Here is an 18055-nt window from a genome sequence, read left to right on the forward strand (position 1 = left end):
TTTAATTATTATCAGAGAAAAATTGAAACAATAATGATCTGATTTGCTTCTCCTGTGTTTTGCTGCTTTGGAATGTGATTGTTTCATTGGTTGCATGTGAATTGTTTTTAATTATTGGCCAATTGCAGGCCAGCTGTGTCAGACTCTCTGAGGAGAGAGTCAGGAATTCATTATTCTCTTTCTAGCTTTCTGTCTGTATCCTTTCTCTATTCTTTAGTATAGTTTAGTTAAGTATTCCTTAATATAGTATAATATAATATCATAATATAATAAATTAGCCTTCTAAGAACATGGAGTCAGATTCAATCATTCCCCCTTCGTCCTGGGGACCCCAAAAAGACCACATTGAGACCCCAGATGGCTGCTGTGGGAGAGATGTTAACTCTGGTGCATCAGTGGATTCCTGAGACATGCAGGTCCCTGCTTGGCTGGGCTCTGAGCTGCTGTGCTGAAGGCACTCAGAGCACTTCATGCAGCTCCCTGCACTCATCCCAGCTCCAGCTCCAGCTCCTGTTGGGACAGGAGCATGGTTTGAGTGATGAATTCACAGGGCTGCTATTTTCTAGGAGCACAGCACATGGATATTGGTAGGTGTAACCTCAGCAAAACCTTGGGAGGCAGTGAAGGATCACCACACACATGGGCATTAAGTGACATACCTGGTGAGAGGAATAGCAGATTTGTCTTTACAAACCAGCTGTGGGTCTGCTGGTAGATAAAACCTGCACTGGGACATAAACAATGGGAAGGATTCCACTGATTGATGAATGGAAAAAGAGATTTGCTTTTACAAATAAACTTTAGGTTTGCTGATAAATGAAATTAGACATTGAAAGATGAAAGAAACAATGGGAAAGAAAAACTCCTAAATTCAGTAAGAATGAAAAATTAAAAGGGAGGGTTGTACATTAGAGGGAAATCTTTGGTATCAGGTGTTTTGGGAAGTCTGAACCTCTCAAGTACCTCAGCCAATGGGGAAAGAGAGAAGGGAAACGTGGCTGGGAAATTGGGATAAAAAGGAGGCTGCATCCTCCAAAAATTGGAGAGACCCCAGGGGAATGCCCCATGGCCTCTGCCTTTATTGGAATAAAGTCAAAGGACTCCTCTGTCTCCTTTTTGGACATAAACCTCTGGTGTTTGTGGATTAATTTTCCTGACACTGGTTGCAGCCCAGTGTCTCACTCTGCACTTACTGTCAAGGTCCTCAGTGGGGATAAACTGGTCTAAACCCATCAGCTTCACTGCCACTAGAGTGACTGATCCACACCATGAGAGCTGCTCTCAGATGGAGCTGGGGAGGCTGTGGACCATGAGAAACATCTCTCATTCAGCTCTGTAGACTGAGCAAGTGGCTGCAGGGGAAGAAGTCCAGCAAGATCTCTGCATCTTTTCTTTTAAGGCATGAGGGAGCTTTGGAATGGCCTTTTCTGTTCTCCCCTGTCAAATGGGCTAGTTCTGCTATTTCCATTACATCAATTATGTAAACTGCAAATATTTGATTCCAGGGAAACGTGAAAAGAAAGGAAACTACTTCTCCCTGTCTCAGAGTAGACTGGATGTGCATCAGAGCAAAGGAGATGGGAAGAGAGCTGGGAAAGCAGCTTTTATGGCTTGTGGGTGAAATGGCATGAATATGTACGAGGCTGTAATTGGCTCCCACAGAGTAACCAAGCTGCCAGAAGCCCCAGGTGTCCCAGCTAATTGTTGTAGACAATTAATAACTCAGATTCTACTAATTCCATATCGAGCTGGGCAGCTCGTTACAGGACCAGAGAGTGAAATTCTCTGCTAAAGCTGCTTGGAGATAGGGAGCATTGGGGGATCCAGGCTGAGGGGCAGAGAAGGGCCCAACTGGGCTGGCAGTGTTGGCTCAAACAGCACAGCAGGGGACAGTGACAGCCTGTCAGCCTTTGGCTGAGATCTGGACTCACATCAGGGAGAGCTCTCACCCACTTGCTCCTCCCTGGAAACAGGAGCTGGGTAATGAGTCTGTGGGTTTAGTAAAGCCTAACAAACCACGTCTGGAAATAAAAGATCAAGTTTTAAAAAGCCCTGAGTACTCACAAATTATGTAACATGTAATGGGAGCTTCAGGTTGATGCTTAGAGGTTTTAAAAAGGGTTTAAAAGGGATTAAAAGGGTGGTTATAAGAAATATAGTATTTAACTTACTGTATTAAGTGCACACCCCAAGCAAGAACAAGCCAGCCTGGATGGAACTGTAAGAGCCAATCAGCAACTTAACCTCCATGAAAATGAAGGATCCCAACAAAAACCAATCCAAAGGAACAAAAAATGGTACAAAAGGGGGCATCCAAGTCAGTGAGAACATGCTGCTGGACCTAAAACATGGGGAACATCCCTGCTCAAAAGGAAGAAGATCCAGCACTGGCTCTGCAACATCCTCATTCCTCAGGAATTCTGCTCTGTCCATGGACCCCCCATGCCCTAGGCCTTGTAATAAAAGCTAAAATCACTTTAGAACTGGGAATGTGTTCCTGTTTATGACACTTGTGGTATTTTCTGGGTCCCCTGTGGCAGGAAGGAAAGGATGAATCTGACTCCATGTTCTTAGAAGGTTAAATTATTATTTTATGGTATTATATTATATTAAAAAATGCTAAACTAAAACTATACTAAAGAATAGAGAAAGGATACTTACAGAAGGTTAAAAGATAATAATAATAATGAAAACTTGTGACTGTCCAGAGTCCCGACACAGCTGGACTGTGATTGGTCATTAAGTTAAAACAATTCACATGTTGGATAAACAATCTCCAACCATATTCCAAAGCAGCAAAACACAGGAGAAGCAATCAGATGATTATTGCTTTCATTTTTCTCTGAGGCTTCTCAGCTTCCCAGGAGAAGAAATCCTGGGCAAGGGGATTTTTCAGAAAATATGACAGTGACAGACACTTCTGTTGTACTATTTTTAATTCCCCCACCCATCTCCTTCACACTTTTTCTCTCTTCTGAGTATTCTCTCTCCTATACCCACATATTTCCTTGCTTTCTCACTTTCCTACCTGTTCTTTTAGGCAGCCTGATCATGGCAGAAGAGGTTCTGCAATAGCCAGGTCCTGTCTGTGGCAGCAAGGGGCTCAGTATCCCAGAGCCTGATGCCTGGCCTTGGATTACAAGGGGAATCCTGCAAGGGATGTTGAATGCCCTACTTTGGGTCAGGGTCATGTGAGCTCTATTGGATTCTTACAGATATCTAAATAACAGCAATTCTGAAATATAACTGCAGGAAAAAATAGGAAATCATTATAAATAAATGAATGTAGCAGACTGCTGATGGGCACTTTAATCTCAGGGCATATTAGAGTAAACACATCCATGCCACCCACCAGCTCTGGCCACTCTCACTGCTTTGCCATCTGTTGCAGGATGGCTGGATGAACAAAATTTCCATAATTTGCACAATGTCCTCCTGTGAAGCACAGTGGGAAAGCTGCTGGTAGTTTCTCATCTTATTTGAGGCTTTGAGGAGACAAACCTGGACTTTCACTGCAGGGAAGAGGCCAGACCACTTCCCATGTATCTCTTTTTCTTTGGAGTTTCAGAACTTGAAGAAGTTTTCCAGAATTTTGTGAAATGGTCCTAATTTTTTTCCAGGGACAATGAATTTCCAAAACATTCCATGGACTGCAGCTTCATCAAAACAATTCTCTGCCAGCACCTGAGGCAGTCAGGGAAGCAAAACAAACAAGCAAAACCCCAGCCACACACTGCTTGAGCTTAATGCAAATAAATCACAGAAGTATTAAGTTCAACTCTTAATCTCTCTCTCCATCTTCCTGTCTTTCAGACTGTTTCTTACCTAAGAATATTTTATCAATCTGCCAGTCTAGCTTTATGTACTGTTTAGCTTTTTCCTGGCTGTGTATTTTCTGTCTGCTTCCCTGTTTATGCTTCTCACTTTACATTTATCCTAATAACACTGCGCTGGTAAATAAGGGCACACCACCAAAACCAGCTGCAAAAGATATTTCTAAAACTTCTGTCAAAAATAGGTTAGAAACTGTTGTAAAATAGTTCATAATTGTTAAGCTTATACTGTTGAAAGGTTTGGTTATTATATTGTAAAAGGGGTTGTAAAAGAGATTGGTAACATTTCCAAAGGGGCAGTGGGTATGTGCTCACCCTTCAGTGTATGGATAGGTTAATTTGAGTTCCTCTCCTCCTCCTCCTCCTTATTCTCCTTATTCTGTTCTGCCTTCCTGGAGCAGGCTTTTCTCCCACCTGATTTTCAGAAGTACTTTTTTAGTGCTGCTACCAATATGCAAAATCTTCTGATTGTCTGCACTGCATGTCTGGTGGAGAAGGAGTCAAAAATTATGCTTTGCTTAAGTACATTTTAATTGCTTCAAAAAGGAATATCTAAACTCTAAATATTTCAGTTTAAACTAATATATTTTTGTTCCAGTCAGTGCTTCTTAAAAATGTGTGTTTCCAGTGAAGAGCTGAAATGTTCTGCTGGTAATGTAGAACATTTTCTGAGAAGTTTTTATGTAAATAGGAATATTTTCATATCTGGAAATAAATGACCAAGTTTTAAAAGCCTTGAGTACTCACAAATTATGTTACATGTAATGGGAGCTTCAGGTTGATAGTTAGAGGTTTTAATATGGATTTTAAAACCTACCTTTTGGCTTCTGGATTTGAAGTTTTTGGGTTTTTATTATTGGAATGCCCTGACTTTTCCCCAGTGTGACTGCTTCAAGATGTGCTCCCCCTTTAGCACCTTGTATTCATCACAGAAATAATTTCTGAAATGTATCAGAAGACTCTGAGTGATTTGTGTCTGTGACACACACATCAGCTGAGGGGACCTGAAACTTCTGCCACATGAAGGTTGGTGGCTGCTGGGGCATTTCTGCTGATGAAAATCCAGTCCAGGAGCTCAGGTAACAGCTCTCACTCCATGGTGTTGATGGGGAGCTCAGGTAATGGGATTTGGCACTCCTTGCCTCTGCTTTACCAGTTAATATTCTCTCTCCTGAGCAGTAAGTGGAGGTTAGTTCTGGCTGACTGTGATTTTTGGCCTCTTTGATGTGACCTTATGGAGTGAACTTAGTTTCTAAATGCCAGATTCAGCAGCCTTCCTTCAGTGCAGTACCTGGGAGCCAGTGTGGTTGGAATGGGAGGAGGGATGTGCAGGCTGTGGGTGGCAGAACACATCTCTCTGAAGGATCAGGTTTAGAAATCACCAATTAACCTTTCTGAGCACACTAACACTGGGGGCTGAGTGTGGCAAAGGCAGATGATAAGAAGAGGCAACAGTGAACAAATAAATGGCTCCTCAAATGCCACCCACCAGCCAGCTGTACAGAGGGAAGAAGGGTAGAGGAAAGCCAAGGTGGAAATAACCAGAGAAACTTAATCAAGAACCCAAAGTGGATCCTGGAGGTCCAGGAACAAAAGAACAGAGGTGTCCACCAGACTGTGATGTGCCTCAGACTGTCCCCCCTCTATAGAGAGTTATTATTTATGTTTATACCATTAATAGTTTGAAGGAAATCTGTCTATACCAAAACTTCAATTATGTCTCCCCTTCTATGTTCAACTCTACTGTGATCTGTTTGGTAAAGTCTGTTTAGGGACAGTTCTTTAACTGGAGGGCAGGGAAAATGGAATTAGGTGCTCTACAGGTGGACATGAAGAACAGCTGAACAGTTGATTAGAGGGGGGTTTCTACAGATGCTGGGGCTCCAGGAGGGGACCAGCTCTGTAGAAAGACACAAGGGAGCCACAATCCAAAGATAAACTATGGAATAGGGATAGGAAAAAGAATAGGAAAGGATGAGCACTGTCTGCCAGAGGAAGAGCATTAAGAACAAGGCAACACCACCCTGTTGAGCCCTGCAGGAAAGCAGCTGCTCTGTTAGTTCTGCTGTCTTCTACCTGAGAGTGGCCTGCAGTGCATGACCTCACCAGGAGGCACAGAAATGCCTCATCTCTCCCCCTTCCCCTCTGTCCTCTATGACCACACTGCCCCAGAGGAAGGGATGTCTTGTTCAAGGTCACCCAATGAGTCAGGGGCAGAAGCCAGCTGGGGACAAGGGCTTCCCAAGTCCCTGGCCTGCATCCACTGTACATCCCTGGCATGTAGAGGCAGCTCTGCAAATCTCACACTGATTACAATACAATCAAGCTTTGCTCCATGGGCTTGGTTTTTTGGGGTTTTTCACAATGTCTCTCAAAAAGCCAAGACTGATTTGCATTTTAAGAAAACACCAGTTACAGCTCAGGAAAATGCTATTCAGTAGCTCTGGGAGCCCAGGAATGAAGATTATCTCTCCGTTTTTCTCTCCCAGATTTTTTTGCCTGAAATACATTTTTTGTCCTAATAGCACAATACTTATTGCTAATGTTTGTGTTGTGAATATTCATTACATCCTGGGGCTTCAAGACTCAAGAGCACAGGAGGCACTGCTGTCCCCATCCTCCTACACTCCACAGACACAGGGCAGAGGCAGAAGAAGGCTGAGGGTTTTTGGCAAGGGTGTGAGCTGTGGGATACTAATGCAGCCTGGAAGCCTTTGGGGAACGCTGGTGAAACTCCATTAAATAGTGCACTGAAGGCCTTTTCAGCAAATAACTTCCATCAAACCATTAGCTTCTCTTAATTGCAAGGAAAAAGCTCCACACACAGCAGGGGTTTAGGACACACTGTTACATCTGTTTCTTCCCCTATGGCAATCTGCAGAAGGATCTCTTTCCCAGCAAGCTTCAGGACTGGGGATACTCTTCCCACCTTCAAAATCGTAGTGTTTTGTGACCGTGTTCACAGGGGTCCCAGAATGAGGGAAGAGATGAGGATCTGACTCCATGTTTCAGAAGGCTTGAGTTATTATTTTATGATATATATTGTATTAAAACTATACTAAAAGAATAGAAGGAAGGATTTCATCAGAAGGCTAGCTAAGAATACAAAAAGAAAGAATGATAACAAAGGCTTGTGGCTCGGACTCTCTGTCTGAGCCAGCTGGGCTGTGATTGGCCATGAATTAGAAACAACCACATGAGGCCAATCCCAGATGCACCTGTTGCATTCCACAGCAGCAGATAACCATTGGTTACATTTTGTTCCTGAGGCCTCTCAGCTTCTCCGGAGGAAAAAATCCTAAGGAAAGGATTTTTCATAAAAGATGTCTGTGGCAGTGTTTTACCTGTCAGCAGTGGTGATTTAGGTTTCCACATGTAAATTTATGCAAAAGAGCCCTGCTGTCATGCATGCCCAAGCAGAGGCAGCTTCCCACAGCAGCGTGGGCTGCAGCTGCTGGCAGGGCTGGGACATGTTTGCCTTCTCCTGATGTGGCTGGAGGCTCCTGAGCTCACTGATGTTCACATGGTGCCATCTGGCTCTCAGGAAATAGATGAGAAATGTTATCCAATAAAAGAGGGGGCTGGCTGGCTGTGTGCCTTCACCTCTGCTTTTCTGGGGGAAGTGATTGTTCCTGCATCTGGGAAATGTTTAACAGAATCTTTGAGTACTAATGTTGCTTGAGTAAGAAATAATAGGGTGGAAATTAGAATTCAGGCCTGAATCAGTGGTAGCTAGAAGATATTTTGCTTGGTCAGGTCAGGGCTGAGGTTTATAAAAATACACAACACATAGAAATATATAGTAATATGGCTTTATTAGTTTTATGGACACTGTTCACTTCGGGTGATGTATCAGAAAGAGCTTTTGACACAGCTCACTTGGAGACAGCCTCAGGTGATGGGTTTGTTTTATATTGTGCTGCTTTCTATTTCTTACTGACCTAACAAATCTGTCTGAAAATAGATATTTTCCCTAAGCACCATCAACACTCAAATAAGTGAGACTATAGGGCAAAACAAGCTTAGGCTACATTACCTCTGTAATGTGGTCTGATTAAGGGCCATTACTATTGGGTAGTTGTTCAGCAATTTACTAACACAATCCTGCTCTTACAGGAGTCCACGTTACAGTAACACTCCAGTAAACAGGCCAAGGATGTGGGGACCACTGTTCTCTCTGCCTCCAAAGCCAGGAGAGCACAAAATAAATAAATGCAAAATCACTGTATCCAGCACAGCAGTTAGAGACCATCTGTCAACACTATGCAAAGCCCCTGTACTCAGAGATGTCTTTACCAGAGATGGTGTGAGAAGTAGTTACTCACTTTTTATAACTTTAGAAAGGTTGATTAAACCTTATCAAAAATACAACAAAAGACTGAATAGAGAAAAGGTTACAGCACAGGAGCAAAGGATTTTCCCCACCATGTGCTCACCCACACAATCGAGGTTTTGCCTTTTAACCCTTTAACCCTTTAACCAAAGTTCTGTCCAAAGTTCTGTTCTGACCCCTTCTTTGCTGTCTAATGGTGGTGATCTCTTCCTCAAATCCTGACTGGAGGTCATGTGTTCCATAGTGACAAGCCAGCCCTCCCAGATGTCCCAACCCTGGCTGTCTCTTGATAACAACACGAGGGGGGTAAAACACAACTATAAATCTACAACACTTTTCTTAACCTATATACATGATATTTGTCTGTTAATTGTGAGAGTCAATCATGGCATTACTCATCTATCACAATGGGAGTCCATCTCCTGAAAGCCAAGGCAAGGGCAGAGCAAGCCAGATGACCAGCTGTGCAGAATGCCTGGCTCCATGAGAGCCAAGTATGAATGTAAAAAAGATTTTCTCTACCACCTTAATTAATAAGCCTTGCTGGCTCACATTTAATGACTTCTACTTAATTCAGGGATTGTTGCTGCATATTTCTGCCACTTAACACACATAGATATCTCCTGTATAGAGCATTTATCTAGCAGTGAGGGCACCAGTGTGTACTCACGATGAGTACAGCCCAAAAGCCCTGGCTCTAAGATGGGCTGGACCTGCAGCACCGGCCTGATGAAAACGAGAGCAGGCTCCTGGTACTGAAGTGATTTCAGCATTTATTATAATAAAAAGAAAGGCCTAAAGCAAGGGGTACTGAAGTGATTTGAGGATTTATTATAATAAAAAGAAAGGCCTAAAGCAAGGGGTACTGAAGTGATTTGAGGATTTATTATAATAAAAAGAAAGGCCTAAAGCAAGGGGTACTGAAGTGATTTGAGGATTTATTCTAATAAAAGAAAGGCCTAAAGCAAGGGGGCCCGGGCTGGGCAGGAGCGGGCCTGGGGCTCCTTCAGCAGCGATGGCCCCGATGTCCCAGGGGAACGGCTCAGCTTCCCTGGGTCAGGAGCCCCTTTTTATCCTGGCTTTTGTCCCTTGGATTGGTTTCTGTTTGGATCCTTCATTTGCATGAAGGTTTTAGGCCTTGACTGGCCATTGCAGTTCTCTCCAGGCTGGCTCGTGGTGCACTTTACTGAGGTGTGTTATGGTATGCTGAGTACCGGATTTCTGATAACTACCATTTTAACCCCTTTTACAATATAACAACCAAACTAACAGTACACGCTTAACGATCTATCAACTATTTTACAACAGCTTCTAACCTATTTTTAACAGGCCAGGTGCTGCAAAAGTTTCTGGTAGTTTCCGTCCCAAGACGGCCCCGGTCTCGGCGTGGTGGCAGAGCCGGACTCCCATCCCCATTCTGCAGTCACAGGAGGCATCAGCATCCCTCTCCAAAGGGCAGCCTGCAAACCAAGGGCTCCCTCTGCGGGCGGGCGGGGCAGTCCCGGATGGTCCCGCATCCCGGAGGGGACACAGGGACCCGCATCCCGGAGGGGACACAGGGACCGCAGCCGCTCCGTTACCTGCCCTCTCCTCTGAGGAGTTCCGCGGGACGGGCTGGCACCGGGGCACGTTCCTGAGCGCAGTGTCCGCCCTGCCCGGCGCTACCGGGCCCTGCGGTGCGGCTGCTTTCCGCTCCAGGGCTGCCTGTCCGCCCGGCACCGCCGCACCGCGGGCCGCGCACGGGGCACGGTTGATATGGTTGATATGGGTTATACGGATTATATGGTTGATATGGGTTATATGGATTATATGGATTATATGGGTTATTTGGTTGGTATCCGCCGTTTCTAGTGCGGCCACAGCGCCGCCCGCAGCCCGGCGGGGCGGCGGCAGCCCCGCAGCTCCGCACCGCACGGCTCGGCTCGGCTCGGCTCGGCTCCCCGGCACAGCGGCGGCCGCTGCCGGCCGCCCTTCCGCCCGCCCGCCCTTCCGCTCGGCGGAGCGGCATCCCAAGGAGCGGCATCCCAAGGAACGACATCCCAAGGAACGGCATCCCAAGGAACGGCGGCGGGGCCGGGTCAGGGCTACGGGACCGGCACCGCGGCTGCAGCGATCACCGGCGGAGCGGAGCCCGGCATCGCCGCGAGCCCGCGGTGCTGCTGCTGCTGCCGCCCGGCGGGGCCGAGGTGAGCGATGCGTTCCGCGGTTCCGCGGCCCCGGGGCTCTGCGAGGTTTTGGGAGTCTGTGAGCACAGCCCGTCTGCCGTGATGCTCTGTCCTCAGCGTTCGGTTCTGCTCGGGGGGGTGGACTGGGGTATCGGTCGGGCTCCCCGGTCCCGCAGTGCTTAGAGACAACCGTGCCTTTTTTTTTCTTTTTCTTTTCTTTTCTTTTTTTTTTTTTTTTTTTTTGTTTTGTTTTGTTTGGGTTTTTTGTTTGTTTTTTTTTTGGGTTTTTTTGGGGTTTTTATTTTTGTTTTATTTTAACTCCCCCTCTCTCCCCTTCCCCTTTCCCTTTTTTCTTCCCCTTTCCCTTTTTTCTTCCCCTTTCCCTTTTTTCTTCCCCCCGGCAATTCAGCAGCTAAACCCCCTCAGCTGTGTGTTTAGCCAACTCTCGCTGGGAGCTGTGGATAGTTCATGAATATGCACAGGGAGATCGTTTCCCGGGAGGCTGCCTCTATAACGAGCTGATTGAGCTGCGCCTGCAGCAGGGCTGCTCTCCTGAGGGAAAAGTTGGGAGCCAGAACTGAGGAGCTTTGTGTCCCTGGCTTCACGGAGGCTTGGCCAGCCTCCCTGAGGAGGAGCAGAGTCAGTGGGGTATTGGCCGTACTCAGGGGTGTTAGCAGGTCCAGCCAGGCAGGATCCTCATCTGCTGTGTGCCCAAAAGATATAAAGAGCATCACGTAACTAGAACCTTCCTGTTTTATACCAGCTTGTGTAGAAATGGACTTTTCCTGTCTAAAAACACTGCACCACTTAATAAGGACATTTCATTGCTTAGCAACAGTCCCAACTTAGCTTGGTCCTTATGGCTCTTGCCATTCAGGTGGTCTCCAAAGATGTGCCAGTAAAGCAGCCGCTGTCCTGGAGGGAAAGAATCTCTTCTCTTTCTTCCTTGGTGATGCCATGATCAAGCCAAACGAGCAGGGATGGTTGCTACTGCCCAAGAATTTAAGAGCACTTGAGAGACTGGGAGCTGAGCGAAACTGAAAAATTCCAGGCCAGACAAAGCTGGAAGTGGCCAATCCCTCAGGCATGTGCGGGACTTTGCAGCTGCCCTGTTGATGCATCCTGTGTCTCTTGCACCTTTGTTTTGTGCACAGCCGTAGCAGCATGCTGGTTAACAACCTTCATTTATGCAATGATTAGAATAGTATTTTGACAGCTGTGCAGAGTCTGCTGGTGTTTAATGTACAAATAAGTTCCTTTAAAACCAGGCTGATGTCCTCGTCTGCTGCAGCAAGACAGACTGGTTGAGTGGGGTGAGGACTTGTGCTTTGGAAGAGCAATTCAAATGACAAATAAACACACAGACCTTTTGCTCACAAAGCCACATCCTGATACACATAAAATTTGCTACCTTAGAAACTCAGGCTTTTAAGAACAATTTCCCCATGAAAATTTGTGTAAGCTTTTGAAACTAGCTGTCCTCATCAGAACAACTCTGCCTGGGGACAATATTTTTGTTTCTTTCTCACCAGTAACCTTGTGAAGTGTTGATAAAGATAGAATCCACAGCACCAGCTTCCTTTAATTGCTCTTTTAGACTGTGTATCTAGATGGAAACCTAGCAACACAACAACTGTATTGAAGGAAGATATTTCACTTCTTTTATCACCCTGGATGCATCTTTAGAGGTTAGACTCATCAAACTAGTCTCTTTACCCCTTGGAGCCTTATAGCTTGATTCTCTAAGCCTGGAATAAAACAGAACTGAGCTGGTGAAAAAGACAACAAAGCTGGAATGGAAATGCTTAATATGATAAAAGATCCATTCTTCCTTTCTTCCTGCTGCCCCTGTGCATACCTGCAGTATTCCCATGGGGAAGATGTTCCTCTACAGAGAGAGAATGCTTATCTAATAGGAAAATGATTTAAGGGGAAACTACCCATCAAGCATTTGTGTCCCTTTCACCTAGAGGCACAAGGGGAAAGCTGAGGGAGCAATGGCCCAGAGCAGTGTGGAACAGTGTAATATGTGAGAACTGGGCTGGCATTGGGGAAGAAGCATCAGCATCACCCAATCTCCAACTGCCCACAGTGGTGATGACTGCGATTCAGTCTCTGCAATGTACAGGGAAAATTCCTCCTCAGGGGTAGAGAAAAACCCCCAACACACAACCCTAAACACAAGCTGAAGTCACTTATACTCTGTCCAGATTTCCCTCACTGGCTCTAGTGTGGTGTTTTTAGCTATATTGACAAACACCCTTGTTGTGCATGTGGTTCCTTACCATAGAATAGGGCACTTACAGGGAGTCAAGGTGGCAATATCTGACCTGGCTCTTTGTAATTTGGGGGCACATAAATGAGGGATTTCACACTGTTAAAATTGCTGTTAGTTTTTAGATGTTTGGGGGAAATGTGTTTGCTAGGTGCTAAAAATTCTTTTAATATCTAGTGTGTCCTTGGCTGTGCCTTCCAAGATCTTGTGCTTTTTTCAGTATTAATGAATTAAACATCACAAATGCCTTTGTCACACCAACAGATTAAGCAGTTAGGTTACAGGAAAACTCTGACCCCTTCTGTATCTGTAATTTCTGAACTGCAAATGAAGTGTTGTTGACAAGCTGTATTTTGCAGGAGTTTATGGGGTGGCTGTGATGTGTGTGTATGTTATCAAATCACATGAGAGCGATAGGATGGGTGCATTTCAGTTTGGCACAGGGAGAGGGTATGCACAAGATGTTAACATTTTACATCCAAAAAAGCCACAGCACATCTGTAATCCTCTTGTGATGCCAGTGCTCCAAGATAAGTGCTGCTTATACAAAGACTTGCCTGTTGGGTATGAGTACTTAATAAATACGCCCGAGTGAAACTGGAATGGGATAGAAGTTCATACGCCGGTGCATGTGGAAAATCTGGATAAAATGTGATTTTTATGTCTGAAGTTTGAACAGGTCCCCCTGTGAGTCGCAGGGTCTCTGGGTAATGCTGCTGTGGTTTCTGTGCATGCCAACATGCAGTAAATCCTGTCAGAAACTCTCTTCAGCACAAAGTATTTAGCATACAATTGGTTTAATCCTCTAATCTTATCAAGATTAACTAACATAAATGAGAACTGAACAAATACATTCATTCTAAAAAAATCAAACCCCATTATATTTCTCAGTGTAGTGCGAAATATTTCTCCTTTTACTTACGTGATTGGCTTATATTTTTAATCCATTGTTTGTTTAGAGGTATCAGACTATAAATTTGGGTTTAGTGGTGAAACTTACAGGTAATCGGCTCTCCCGTGGTGAGAGTTTATCTGTGATTTGAGCAGCTGGAGGGGATTGCAGGATCAGAGGAAGGAGTGTGGCCTGAGGGCCTGGTTACTGGGAGGAGGGAGTGCTCCTCACTTCTTTGGCAGTCTTGTGCACTTTTTATTGCTTTTGTGCCAGTCAGGAAGAACAGAAGATGTACGATAAAAATGAGAGCAGGCTCCCGGTACTGAAGTGATTTGAGGATTTATTCTAATAAAAGAAAGGCCTAAAGCAAGGGGGCCCGGGCCGGGCAGGAGCGGGCCTGGGGCTCCTTCAGCAGCGATGGCCCCGATGTCCCAGGGGAACGGCTCAGCTTCCCTGGGTCAGGAGCCCCTTTTTATCCTGGTTTTTGTCCCTTGGATTGGTTTCTGTTTGGATCCTTCATTTGCATGAAGGTTTTAGGCCTTGTTTGGCCATTGCAGTTCTCTCCAGGCTGGCTCGTGGTGCACTTTGCTGAGGTGTGTTATCACAGAATCACAGAATAATGAGGTTGGAAGAGACCTCTAAAATCATCGAGCCCAACCTATGCCCTAACACCTCAACCAGGTATAGCACCAAGTGCCATGTCCAGGCTTTTTTTAAACACATCCAGAGATGGTGATTCTGCCACCTCCCTGGGAAGAGCATTCCAGTACTTTATTATTCTCTTGGTGAAAATTTTTTTCCTAATATCCAACCTGTACCTTCCCTGACATAGCTTGAGTTATATAGCTTGAGGGTAGTTATAAGAAATACTGTACTGTTGAGTACAGTATTTCTTATAACTACCCTTTTAACCCCTTTTACAATATAACAACCAAACTAACAGTACATGCTTAATGATCAACTATTTTACTACAGTTTCTAACCTATTTTTAACAATGTCCTCTGCCTTCTTCCTTTTCACACACCTGGCTGTTTCTCTCTCTTTAGAGAGGTAAGCAGTCCTCACGAGGCATGTGTGAAAACTTTCTTTGGCTCTGTAAATGTGTTTTCAAACCTCGTGATGAAGTTGAGCAATGAAATATTAGCTGCTAGAACTCAATCTCCCCCCATTCATATAAAATTTTGATAGCCAAACCGAATTTTAATTCCATATCTTTTATTTTAAAGAAAGCAAGCAAGCAGCACTGGGTGGCCGAAGAGTCACTGCTGCACTCATGGCACACACCACAACAGCTTCACCAGAGTATTTATACTGTTTTTTAAGCCTACAAAGAATTTTCCAGTGTGCTTGTGTTAGTCCAAATCAGCAAATATCGATAGGCTGGGATCAGCAATCTTTCCAGGTGGTCGTTGGCTTCCTGTCCTTCTTGTGGCCGTCTGGAGGGAGGCCTTACACTGGTGTCTGCCACATGATTTTTGTCAAGTGCATCAAGCTTTTTATTATACTTAAGCATTTGTTGCAATATCCCTTTAGCTTTACCACAACCTCCTCTATTTTATTCTAAGCATCAGTCATCTTGCTATCTCATCTCTTTATTCTACTGTATTTCTTCTATTTCAATGCTTTATTTGCCTATTCAGTCAGAAACTTTAAAACTGTTCTTTGTAGTTATCCCAGGGAACTGGGATCCACTTTTGACACAGCAGATACAAGCATTTGCTGATTTCATTGCCAGTTGACACGGATCACAAAAACATTTTTCACACCTGCGATACTGCAGAACAGCCTATCTCTTCAAATGATTGATTTAACACAGATTTACCTGAGTTCATTCATCTTGTACCTTCACCAGGGTGAATTTCCTCTCAGTTCTGTTCTTGCCTTTGCTAAGGGCTGGATTCTGCCTCTCTCCTCTTTCAGAGCAGCACCTCATTTCATGAATAGCTCTGCTGCCTTCAGTGAGACTGTTAAAGAGGAAGGCTGTGGTGCCTGTGACTCAGACTAATGCAAATCAATTTAAAGGACAGATTAAGTGCAGTGTGAGTATGGATTGCAGTGTCTGGCCCATCATGAATAATTCAGGAGTATGGAGGAGACAGCCTAAGCGCTTAATCCAGCTCTAAGTGAAGTCAGCAAAAGACTTTCCATTGACCCCCGTCCAGGATATGTTTCAGCAAAGCTTAACTACGTGTGAGTTTGTAAATTTTCCCATTGGTAGCAGTGTGCTTCAGGCGTGGGCTACAACAACTGCCTGCATTAGCACCCAGCTGAGTGTTATTTATGACTCGTCTGTTATGCTGTCATTGACCGTCCTCTGGAGCACCCAAGGGAAGCTTTCTGAGGTCTGAGCACGACTATTGAGTCATGCTTTTACAGCACTGAAAACCAGAAAAGATTAATAAATGGAGTAGTACACCATTAACAGAAGAAAAGACAGACAGAAAAAAGTTGGAGAAACAAGCTTCAAAGGTTTAATTTTAGTTACTTAGAGCCAGGAAGGTCCCTCTTCCTGCAAGAACAAGGCAGTTGAGTGTGATAGGGATCCCCCCACAACTGGACACTCTGCCTTTCACAGCTCAGGAGTCCTGAGCTGCCCACAGCTGACTGTGATCCACCTTCCCGGGGTGAATTGAACCCTCAGGGACTGCAGCTGCTCCTGGAAGACCCGATGTGAGAATGGCAGAGCAGTTCTGCTGGTGGGAACCAGAGGATGCTCTCTCTGCACCTGCAATTTCCAACCTCTGGGCATGGCAGGTTGGGCTTCTTCAGGAGCCACCTTGGACCTGCCCTCCAGACATTTGGAGTGTCCAGTCTCTGGATCTGTTTCTCAGTGGAGTGTCTCACAGTCTGATGTATATGCTGCAAGCCATTTCTTTCCACATCCAAACTGAATTGTATTTCCAAGCCCATCCCTTCTTTTTCTCCCCATCCTAACCCTTGCTTCTCAGCTCTTCACACAGGGCTCAGAGATGGGTGTGATATTTTCAGGCTCCCCCGTGGCAGGAAAGAAATGATGAATCTGACTCCATGATCTTAGAAGGCTAATTTATTATTCTATTCTATTCTATTCTATTCTATTCTATTCTATTCTATTCTATTCTATTCTATTCTATTCTATTTATTCTATTCTATTCTATTCTACTATACTAAAGAATAGAGAAAGGATACTTACAGAAGGCTTAACAAGATAATAATGAAAAACTCATGACTCTCCAGAGTCCTGACACAGCTGGACTGTGATTGGTCATTAAGTAAAAACAATTCACATGTTGGATAAACAATCTCCAAACCACATTCCCTCCAAAGCAGCAAAACACAGGAGAAGCAATCAGATCATTATTGTTTTCATTTTTCTCTGAGGCTTCTCAGCTTCCCAGGAGAAGAGATCCTGGCAAAGGGATTTTTCCAGAAAATATGACAGTGAGATGGGCAGCTGAGCTGTGGTCTGGGGTGGTTTTGGTCCATTGCATGCTTGTCTCTGGTATCAGTGTGCTTGAGCACAGAGCCTGATAGAAAAGCTGCAGCATCATAGGGAGCTATAAAACCCCAGTCTATGACAACTGGAAACAAGATATATCAGCAGGTAAATGTTTCATCCCCTGTGGCAGTGCTTACCCCAAAGAAGCAAAGCTTCATTCCTGTAAATCTGCTGTCTGGAACCAATTCCTTGATGCACGTTTCCTCACAGTGACTGCAGAGTTCCTAGCATGGGTTTGTGTGTAAGTGGCACAGGAAAGCATCTGGCCTTGTTTAGATTCCAATAACAGAGAGCTCTACTGTAAGTAGTAGACAAATAAGTTTTTTGTGACATTTCCTTTACAGACCTCTTGCAGTACCTTGTAATTCTGAGGTGTTGTGAGGGAGATAATTCCTTCTGGACCCAAATCTTGGCTTCTATGCAGCTAAATTAGTTCCTGCATGTACATCACCCTGCCTACATGCTCATTTATTTGGTTATGTTGCAGATCCTGGTACTGTTTGCATTTCCATTTCTTTGGCTGATTCAGGAAGTGCCTTTGGTTACTTTCCTCTTGTACTCAGCCAGCAGCCTGGTTTTCAGAGGGCCAGACACAGTTCCACATCCACACAGGGCTGCGGAGTGTGTCCTTTTGAAAATCAATTTACAAATGTCTTTTCAAAAATAGTCTGTGTTTCCTTGTGAAGGGGATTCCCAGGAGTCTTTAGAACAAGGCAGGTTGTGAAAGGATAGAAGTCTCAAACTCCAAAATATGAGAGCAATTCAGAGCAGACTATGTGCTTTGCCTCAGGAAAGCTGGAAAAACTAACAGAAGAGCCACAAATATTTCTTTCATTTTTGTGTTTTAACTGCAGGACTTAGTCCTTAGAGATAGCACATGTAGCATCTCAGCCTGTGAGCATCTGTCTGAAAGGTTGGGATGCAGTAAGAAGCTGGGAACAATTGGCTGGAATGCTTTGATCCTTCCAGGTGAAATTGTCCCTTTGGGCTGGCTGCTTGCCACTCACAGCAGCTCCTGTGGCTCTGGATCTCTGCATCTTTGGTGGCAGAAGGGGAATAAGGACAGTGGTGATGTTTG

At 44.7% G+C, this 18055-nt stretch overlaps 1 protein-coding gene across 1 annotated transcript in view; it reads left to right on the top strand.

Annotated features, from left to right (window-relative positions):
• Nucleotides 1-10025: 10025 nt before the first annotated feature.
• Nucleotides 10026-18055, top strand: part of DISP3 (dispatched RND transporter family member 3) — a 48855-nt gene continuing 40825 nt past the window's right edge. Inside the window, exon 1 of the mRNA XM_071448788.1 lies at nucleotides 10026-10352. The gene's annotated coding sequence lies outside the window, so the exon portion shown is untranslated. The remainder of the gene's footprint in view (nucleotides 10353-18055) is intronic.

Source organism: Agelaius tricolor, unplaced genomic scaffold, assembly GCF_023055355.1.
Source record: "Agelaius tricolor isolate 1412-34295 unplaced genomic scaffold, bAgeTri1.0.p SCAF_28, whole genome shotgun sequence".
Lineage (NCBI taxonomy): Eukaryota > Metazoa > Chordata > Aves > Passeriformes > Icteridae > Agelaius > Agelaius tricolor.